The sequence below is a fragment of the Octopus bimaculoides genome, chromosome 7 (genome assembly GCF_046866305.1).
Source record: "Octopus bimaculoides isolate indiv1 chromosome 7, ASM4686630v1, whole genome shotgun sequence".
NCBI classification, from domain to species: domain Eukaryota; kingdom Metazoa; phylum Mollusca; class Cephalopoda; order Octopoda; family Octopodidae; genus Octopus; species Octopus bimaculoides.
Window position 1 is genome coordinate 47,671,793 of NC_142934.1, and position 10,901 is coordinate 47,682,693.

The window sequence follows — 10,901 nt, forward strand, 5'->3', positions numbered from 1 at the left end:
GTAGTAAAACTAGTACTTAAAGAGTTTGTTTCACTTTCTAAGCCTCTTGAGCGCGACACCTTCGACGTGACAACACCTCAACGAAGCACTCTTCACCACGATGCCTTCGATGTGATAGCTACTTGCTCCTCTGGCATGCATCAAGGAAGCTCTTACCCTTCCAATACCAATTACAACTTAATCAGCGGCTGCTAAGCTGAATGACACGGGATTTGTAAAACCGAGCATCATCCAAAAAAATAAAACTTATTTTTATTATGTTGTTAATTGTTCTACTGTTTCTTCATATATAATTATGTTGAAAGGTGATAGAGAGAGACTAATGTCTCTATTGCAACTATCAACCTTTTACAACATAAATCAGGGTCAAGATACTAAGGGGGAATATTAATATAATGTCAGATTTTCTCGCAGCGGAGAACTATCCATCATCAATTTCTAGTGATAGCTTCGCAAAGTTTACAGCACTGTCTTCAAATGATAGGTGAAATGGTCAATTGTTTGATAATAACGTTATACCGTAAATAAGACGTTTTCAGGTTTGCACAGATGATATCGGATCTTGTTCCACCTTCTTGTTTCTTTACTGCCCACAAAGGGCTACTCACAGAGGGGAGAAACAAGGACAGACAAACGGATAAATCGATTATATCGACCCCAGTGCGTAACTGGTACTTATTTAATCGACCCCGAAAGGATGAAAGGCAAAGTCGACCTCGGTGGAATTTGAACTCAGAACGTAGCGGCAGACGAAATACCGCTAAGCATTTTGCCTGGTGTGCTAACGTTTCTGCCAGCTCGCTACCGTTTTTGTTCCACCTTCTACCACTGGAAGAATCTATCCCCACACATCCCTGTGGAGACTTTAGATAGATTCTCAATAATACTCAATATGTAATAAAAAAAGTGCGGTCCATTTCTTCATAAACTAACTTGTTCGTCAATGGTGCTTCATCAACAACTATAAAAGCTGTATCCTTCATTGTCTAGCTCTAGTTTAAACGACATTTTACGTTACATATTGGTTGGTCTCGTAGATAAGTGTTTGCCCTCCATGAAGCTGTGACGTTGTGATATTCGAGAATGCTATAGCTAGAGCAATTTTGCCCATTGAGCGAACATATTTAAGAACTGTGTTGACTACAAAGTTCTTTCCTGTGCGGCCAGGAGCATCCAAGCACATGATTTTACTATTGTCATAGTTGCAATGCAGACACATCTCTTTAACTGCATTGCAGACTTAACGCTGGTCCTATGTCTGTTAGATTTTGTTGGAGGACTTCAATTTCAATGTGGAGTTGTTCTTGGTTATAATCAAGCTCTCTTGCACATATTCTTGTGTATGGTTCATACACAAGTCTACTACACCGTCAGAGTAAAACGTTTATGACATATATATACACATATATACATATATATATTATACATATATATATATATATATATATATATATATATATATATATATATACACACACACACACACACACACACACACACACACACACACACACACACACACACACATATATATATATACATATATATATACATATATATATATATATATATACATATATATATACATATATATATATATATATACATAGATAAACATATATATATACACATATACATATATATATATATTCATTTCATTTCAAAGTTTCACCTCAGAGCTGCGGCCATGCTGATGCACCACCGTGTTGCTACACTGTTATTACAGGGAGCCTCTTACAATATGTGGCACTTGGTGAAGAATGGAGTTTGATTTAGCAACTCTCATTTGCACCTCCTGCCGCGAGGTAGGTTCATCTGGGACTCTCGATAGGAAGAGGTCCAGCTTTGATTTAAAACTCCTACATCTACTTTGTGCAGATTCCTCAGGCTCTTTGGGAGAATATTAAAAAGCTGTGGGCCCCTGAATCCCAAGCTGTTGCAGTAACTGGTCCTGAAGCGCGATGGCATTGCTGGGATCTTTGGCACTATGCAGTGCCGTCCCGTTCTGGCATTGGTGTAGCTTTCAATGCCAAAATTTGGCACAATTCCTTCCAGGATCTTCCAGATGTATATTACTGCATACCTCTCCCGCCTTCTCTCCAGGGAGTAGAGTCTTAGCTGTTTCGGCCTTTCCCAGTAGCTGACCAGTTGCAAAGAGACAATCTTCTTTGTGAATCTCCTCTGGATTGCTTCAAGGTCTGCTGTTAATTTCAGACTGGTAGGTGACCACAGCTGTGAGCAGTAATCCAGGCGGCTGAGGACGAATGTCCTCCAGAGGATCATCATGGTTTCCTTATCTCTGGTTCTGAATGTTCTCAGGATCCATCCAGCCAATCGTCTGCACTTTGTTGCCATTCTGGTAATGTGCACTTGGAAAGAGGTATCATCACTCATGTCGATACCCAGGTCTCTCACTGATTTAGGCTCTGGGATTGAAATTCCCTGTGGACCAGTGTTCTCTGTAAGTTTCATATTCAGTTTTGGACGTTGGTAGCGCAAGGCTTGTAATTTTTCAGCATTAAACTGCATTTTATTGTCCTCAGCCCATCTGTAAACTGAGTCCAATTCCTGCTGCAGGTGTGCAACATCACTGGAGTTCTGTATTTTCTGCGAGACTTTTGTATCGTCTGCGTAGCTTGCAAGAGTGGCTATCCGGGCACTTGAAGGCATATCTGAGAGAGCGACTATAAAAAGCAATGGTCCCAAGAGAGTGCCCTGTGGAACACCGCTCATTATTTGTGTTCTCATAGAGGTGGCTCCATTAGCCACTACTGCCTGACTTCTATCTTTCAGAAAGTCATGTAACCACTCTCCAAGTTTTCCAGCTATGCCAAGATCACGCAGTTTGTGGCATATCACACCATGATCCACTTTGTCAAAAGCTTTTGCAAAATCAAGGTATATTACGTCCACATTTGAGTTGTTGAGTAACTGCCTCAACACCCAGTCGTAATGTTGTAAGAGCTGGGTCAGGCAGCTCCTACCTGGTCGAAAGCCATGTTGGGTATCACTCAGCAATTTATTTTCTTCAAGGAAAGCGATCAGTTTTCCTCTGATTATCCTTTCCATGACTTTGCTGATGTGTGAAGTCAGAGAGATAGGCCTATAGTTTTTGGCATCTGCTCTGCTTCCCCCTTTATGGATTGGGCATATTATTCCCTCCTTCAGCTTGCTTGGCAGTCTTCCGTTTGCGAGAAAGCTCTGGAAGAGGATCTGGAGGGGTTTTGCCAGGGCATGCTTACACGATTTAAGGAGGATTGCTGGGAAACCATCAGGGCCAGCAGTTGAGTTTGTGTCCACTTCATGTATAGCTAGTAGTACATCTTCTTCGCTAATGTTGATGTATTCCATCGTAACTGCCTCACTGGTTATAGGGGAGGTAGCAAAGAAGTCCACTGGTTTGTTCACTTGTCTGTGCTCCAATGGAGTGGTGAAGACACTTTTGAATTGCTCATTCAGTACCTCACTGATCCTAGTTGGAATGTCTGTGAGGGAGCCATCCTTTTCGAAGAGGGGTCCAATCTTGCAGCGTACTGAGGCTGTTTCTTTTGCGTAATGAAAGAAGGCCTTTGGGTTTGACTTAATGTTTTTTATAACCCAGGCTTCTTTGTCTGCTCTCTCCTTCACATAGGATTGTTGCAGCCTTTTTTCGATCTCCATCAGTGTCGTTTTTAGGCGGGACCTTTGGCCATTCTTGGGATGCTGGTTGAGTCGATTTGCAACTTTTGTCCGTCGTCTCATGAGGATCTTCCTCTCCCTTGGAATCTTGTTCCTATTTGTTTTGGCCTTGTGCTCTGGGACATATTTCTGGCTTATGGCTTGCACAATAGACATGAAACATTCTAGTTTCATGTCAATGTCTGGTGTGGAGAGACATTTTGGCCAATCCTCTCTGAGGATCTCTTTCTGAATCGATTTCCAGTCCGCTTTGTGGAAGTTCAGATTGGAGAGATTTTGGGTGCTTCCTTTAGGCTGTATGTCTCTGATTTCTTTTGGCCCAAACATAGACAGCTCTATTATGTTGTGATCCGAAACTAATGTCGGCGTCACTTTCACATCATGAATGATGTCCGTATTGTTCGTGAAGCAGAGATCTAGAATGTTATTCGCTCTAGTTGGTCTGAGAATAGTTTGCTCCATGAATAGGGCATTGGTGAGGTTGAGCAGGCATTCCACCTGTGCTTGCTTGCGATAAGTCATTCCTGAGAGTATGAGACCTTCAGGCCATTTGACATTGGGGAAGTTGAAATCACCCATAAGAAATATGGTCACATGGTGTTCCAGTTTCATGAGGATTTCTTTAATTCTAGTGAGGCAATCTTCAAATTTGCCTATGTGGTTTGGAGCATCCGGTGGGCAATATGCATTGCATATGACTATATTATGTTGTCTTATGTATACAACTAGGGTGTCGCATACCGAATTTGAGTATGACAGTAAGACCTGGGGTGTGAGGTCATCACGGATGTATACAGCAACTCCACCATGGCTCCTTTCCCTTCTGTCTGTTCGCAGTATGACATATTTTGGTACGTGTACTTCTGCATCCTCTATATCAGGGCTGAGGTGAGTTTCCACGAGTGCTATGCATAGGGCTTGATTGCATGCAGCAAGGTCACACACACACACACACACACATATATATATATATATATATATATATATATATATATATATATATATATATATATATATACATATTTGTTTTGCAAGATTTTTGACGTGAAACCGTGTGTTGAAACAGATGTTGTTGTACTTGGGGATGGTCATATTGCCAGTTTAGCCAATAAAAACACACGCACTGTATATTTGGTGTTAATTTGCTTCAGTTTTATATTACATTAGTTTTATATTACATAAGATTAAGACTAATGTAATATAAAACTGAAGCAAATTTTATCAAGAAGCCAGTGTGTAAAAAAAATCATAAGGGAAATTTCTATTCCCAAGAATATAATTATTCGTTTATATTTATATAAAGGGCATTATTACAGAAAATAATAACGCCACACAGTGGACTTCTCAAAATAACCACATTTAGTACCTAATGCGAGGAAAAACAACCAACAGAAGACGACCAACTTTCTTTTAAATAAACTTATATAAATATAAACGAATAATTATATTCTTGGGAATAGGAATTTCCCTTATGAATTTTTTTACACACTGGCTTCTTGATAAAATTCTTGTAAAAGAGTTTTATCCCTTTTTGAATTTATTTATCAAATATATATACAAACATATAAGGGTGCGTATCTATATATGCACACACACACACACACACACACGAAAAGTAAGCGTGAGTATATTCGTATATTGTTTGTATTGTATTCATTTATAACTGGTTTCAAGTTCACTTGAATTACACGAAAGCGTGGAAATTTTCTTGCATAGATTACTTCATTCAACTAACTCCGCCAGTCCCATTGTGCAGCACTTTGGGCAAGAGACTTCCGATAAAGCCCTTACTAACGTCTTGTGAGTGAATACTGTAGACAAAAACTGTGTAGAAACCCTTAGAATAAACACACTCACACACACACACACACACAGCCGCACATACATACACACGCACACACACACATATAGGTGTGTGTTTGTACACACACACATATATATATATATATATATATATATGCAAGTAAAAATAAGTACAAAAAAGGTGTTTTTTTTTGTATGATTGTGTATAGAGGAATATATTATTTTGTTTAAAAGAGTTCCAACACTGTTTTTTATGTTTTATTTATATTCCTGCAGAACTAATGTGGGGTTTAGAATATGGAATATACAATATATAGTATAATATACAATATACAATATAAAATAAAATAAAATAAAAATGGATGGTACCACGAAAGAAAGTATTGAATGTAGATGAAATATTGAGTGTTCAATATAAAGGACCAAATATATAAATATAAAAATATAAATATATAAAGGCGACTCGAGTTTCAGGGCTATTTCCCTTCGTCATGGCCGGTATGACAGACTTTAACAGACTGTTATTTTATTTTATTTTATATTATATATTGTATATTATATTATATATTGTATATTCCATATTCTATACCCCAGATTGGTTCTGCAGGAATATAAATAAAACATAAAAAACAGACAGTGTTGGAACTCTTTTAAACAAAATAATATATATATATATATATATATATATATATATATATATATATATATATATATATATATATATATATATGTAGATATATGTGTATATAAGGTCCTGATTGGGTATAAAGGTAGAGTATTTCCAAAGAACCACTCAACCAGAGTTCTCAGTTATGAACACTGTCGGATTCCAGCCAAATACCGAAATTCTTCAGATGCAGAAAATCCTGGTTTCATGACGGTAAAACCGTTCTGTGGATTTAGCGAAGAATAAAATGTAATTCAAAGAAAAAGACAAAGAAATGAAAGTGTCAATGTATTTCTTTGGATTATGAAGGTGTATGCGTGTGTGTTTATCTGTGTGTGTCTGCTCCCAGCACCACTTAACAACTTGTGTTGGTTAGTTAACTGCGTTAGATAACTTAGCGATTCGGCAAAAGAAACCGATAGAATAAGTACCAGACTTTAGAAATAATAAGTACTGGGGTTTGTTTGTTTGTTCGACTAAAAGCAGTGCTCTAGCATGGCCGCAGTCCAATGACTGAAACAAGTAATAATAAAAAAAAAAGAAACAAAAAAAAGGATAATTGTAATTTACACTCTCGAAAATGTGTCCCTGCAAAATATCATTTAAAAATATGCCTTTTTCACAAAGTTATGAGGAAACAAAGTCACCAGCCTGTAGTTATGCCAATAGCTTTGACGTCTTTGCACGCAAAATCGTTAGAACATCGATATAAGTTCAAATAACGCTGAGACCAACTTTCACCCTCCCATGGTAAATAAGTAATCTATCAGGTATTAGGTCGATGTAATATGACCTATAAAACATCGCACTTCAGGTCAGTTCTGAGCGAGCTGACCTACGATCAAAGTCCATATTACCTGTAAACATTCTCTCTTTTTCTTATGTGCTGGTATCAATGAAGGGGCACTCAAGCTAATGCTTATCTCTGCATATAGTGCTTACGTATGTAGGAGTCTCTGAGCATTGTTTTGCCTAGGTGGAGGACTGCTATAACATTGTTAAGACGGCTCTATCCAGGACTACATTAACCAACATGTTTTTTTTTTTACCTAAGACGGTGGAGGATATGAGTTGAGAGGGATTTGGGTGCTATTTCTAGGAGATTGGCAACCACGGACAGGCTTCCTTCGTTGGAAGTTAAGCATTGTGATCGATATAATCGGCTGTTCCCTTCTCTCAAATATGTGGCCTTGTGTTCACTACTTCGTAAACGACAATATTTATTTATTTCATGCCGACTTTAACCACAGTCGGGCTATATAAGCAGTGCAGTCTATAAAGGTATTGGTTCACTGAACAGATGTCCGGGAAGGTGCGATTGCATGAGTGCAGGAAGCCCAATACTAATTTATGTGTTCTGTGGTTGTGAATGCAAGAGGGCATAGTGCGTTTTTGCTTTGCTCAGTGGCCTACAATACGGAGAAAACGATTCCCGAGTAATAAGCATTATAATATAAACAAAACAACACGAAACAAGAAATGAAGGGTGAGTGGAGCTTTCTTATAAATGAAATTTCGACTTCCCTACCAACTTTTAACAAATAGCAGGAAAAAAAGCAAACAAACTCCCTCCAAAAACGAAAGAAAAGCACTATTGATTTCTAGTACAAGCATATTACGGTTCAAATGCAGAACGATGTTGAGTAACGGGTCGTTTAAATCGAGCCAGTACTCAACTAGTATTTTTTTGTTTTTTGTTTTTGGTATTAATATTTGATAAGAAAAGAAAATCGTCTGCAAAATCATAAAATAGCTATTTCAGGAAGAGAACCTTTCCTTTCAATTTCTGTTTGTTGTTCTTAGAAATGCCATATTTTATCGTATGCATGATGTGAGAAATTTAATACATAACTTCAGTATCAAAATTAGGGCACTTATATATATATATATATATATATATATATATATATATAGGCATAACGCATATAGGCATAACATGGCATAACTACAGGGTTTTACCCCCCAGACTTTGGGAGGTCATAACTTTCAGAAAAATTAATATTTTTGAATGAAATTTTCTATGCATATAGTATTTACTATGTAGAATCCGAATATACAAAAATTTCCGGTGAAAGTGTTTTGGAATGGGGGTGGGGGACAATTTTCGGAAATTCCAACAGAGTCCACTTAAATTCTTCTTAACTTCCAGGAAAATTAATATTTTTTTCGTGAAATTTTCTACAAATATACCTTGATGTATGTACATTTCGAGCATGTAGGAATTTTGAAGGAAACAACTGCAGGTTATTTTTGAGAAGCGTTCCCCACTCGGTGGTGTTTGGGTAAAACCCTGTAGTTATGCCTATATATATATATATATATATATGAAACAACAACAAAAAAAAGGCAAAAGAGATAGGATAAAATATAATGTTGAATTTAGGTGGAGTGGGATCGCATTTTACTCGCGATCACACAGTAGCTAGAGCAAATATGTGAGCAAATATGTTAATGCAAGTTAAACAAGGAAAAGAAATTACACAAACCTTGTTATTGCTTGTTAGTATTTTTCCTTTTTGTATGTAAATCATTTACGAAAAATACCTTACTTGTTTGAGCCAGATTAATATATTTGTTCTAGTTTCTCTATCGCTGCATGAACATATATGTGTGTATGTGCCAAAGAGTGTTTGTATTTATGTAGTTGGGGAGTCGGGGGAGGTAAATGTTATGATTTTATAAAGTTGTAGACAACTTTTCGGAAATGAGACTGAAAATAATTCCAACGTGACTTTATAGTATTGCAGACAGGAAAAAGCAATCAAACATCAGTAGAATGCAAAAAGAAAAAATAATGAAACAATAAAATCCAACTTACATATAATCAAGATTCAGCAACTACAACACGTTATTATATGTATGTGTGCGGATGTATATTCATATATATATATGTATGTATAAGTATATCTATATATGTATGTATATGTGTGTATGTGTGTGTGCTGTTGTTGTTGGTCTAGTATACGCGGCAAACTCTCACCATATATTCTCTTGTAATCCGAAATCACACGGTTTACGAAATTCTTTGTGCAGAGTAAAGCAAACTTCAAATTTCAGAATATTTTAACACGGAAGGAATGCTCACTTTTTAGTTTTTAAACTTAACAAACTTTCTCTGTCTTTCTATTTCTCACTACTCTCTCTCTCTCTCTCTCTCTCTCTCTTTGTTTGTTACACATTTTCGTCTACTGCTATCTGCCGTCTGTCTGTCTCTCACTCACTCACTCTAACTCTCTCTCAATGTAAATATGTTTTCTCTCACTTTCTTTCTCTCCATTTCTTTCCCACTCTAACTGGTTTTCTCTCCGTTTTTTCCTTTCGGTTTTCTTTCTACCTATTCCTCCCTCACTCTAACCTGTCTTTCTATCATTTCTCTGTCACTCTATCCATATCTTACTCTGCTCTGTCCGTAACTCTGCCTGTATGGCTCTCTCTTTTCCCTCTCTCTCACTCACACTCGCTCTTCACTTCGCCTCTTTCTGTCTCTCTCTTATTCACTGCTGTAAGGTGTAAAACGTGAGAGCTATTTTTCCACGCAGACCTCTCTTCACTTCATTTTTTCACACTCCAGTTTGTGTTAGTTTATTAAGTTAAAACGGAAGTTATGCATTACGATATAAGCAAGAAACAATGAAAAAAGAAAAAGAAAATAAAGGACGAGAGAAGTGAAGGAGTTGAAGGAGTAAGCGGGGAATAAGGTGAAACTACGAGAATGTGGAGGGAAGGAGGTTACTAAATAACTTTAAGGAACTTTACGAAAGAATTTCCCAAAATGAAAATTAAAGCATAAATAAAAAACAAACAAACATACAAAGTTAGAAAAAGGAAGCATTTTAGATAGTGTGCGAAAGAATATATTATGCGAGGCAAGTTGTGGAAAGAGAAAAGTAAATTAAACAGAATATACAGTTATTGCTTCATATGGGTTACTCCTGTTTATCAAGGGCATTCATTTCTGTTGACTATCCCATCATCATCATCATATTAAGTATGTGTGGGTGTGTGGTAAGGAGGGACAATATCTGAAGTATCCTCCCTTTTATTTCCATTGTGAGATGCTATTTCACGCATAACAAAGGACCACTTTGAGGCTTATCCAGTGTGACTCGGCGAAAATGCTAAAACAGGAGATGATGAAAGAGGTATGTGAAAAAGGGGATGACATTAGAAAGAGAGGGAGAGAGAGAGAGAGAGAGAGAGAGAGAGAGAGAGAGAGAGAGAGAGAGAGAGAGAGAGAGAGAGAGAGTATATATGTATATATATATATATATCTTTTTTTCTTTTACTTGTTTCAGTCATTTGACTGCGGCCATGCTGGAGCACCACCTTTAGTCGAGCAAATCGACCCCAGGACTTATTCTTTGTAGGCCTAGTACTTATTCTATCGGTCTCTTTTGCCGAACCGCTAAGTGACGGGGACGTAAACACACCAGCATCGGTTGTCAAGCGATGTTGGGGGGACAAATACAGACAAACATAAACACACACACACACACACACACATACACACACACACACACACACACACACACACACACACACACACACATATATATATATATATATATATATATATATATATATACGACGGGCTCCTTTCAGTTTCCGTCTACCAAATCCACTCACAAGGCTTTGGTCGGCTCAAGGCTATAAAAGAAGAAACTTGCCCAAGGTGCCACGCAGTGGGACTGAACCCGGAATGATGTGTGTGCGTGTGTGTGTGTGTGTGCGTGTGTGTGTGTGTAGGTGTGGT

General features: G+C 37.6%; 1 protein-coding gene across 10 annotated transcripts in view; it reads right to left on the reverse strand.

Moving 5' to 3' along the window:
• The window catches only part of LOC106880188 (sodium-dependent multivitamin transporter), a 153,281-nt gene extending 143,568 nt beyond the window's left edge, over positions 1-9,713 (reverse strand). For 2 of the 10 annotated variants that reach the window (XR_016242627.1, XM_089355284.1), the window contains exon 1: positions 8,635-8,854. The gene's annotated coding sequence lies outside the window, so the exon portion shown is untranslated. Of the gene's footprint in view, positions 1-8,634; positions 8,855-8,966 lie in introns of those variants that run through there. The other 8 variants (XR_016242629.1, XR_016242628.1, XM_089355283.1 and 5 more) reach the window with 8 other exon arrangements.
• Positions 9,714-10,901: the final 1,188 nt, after the last annotated feature.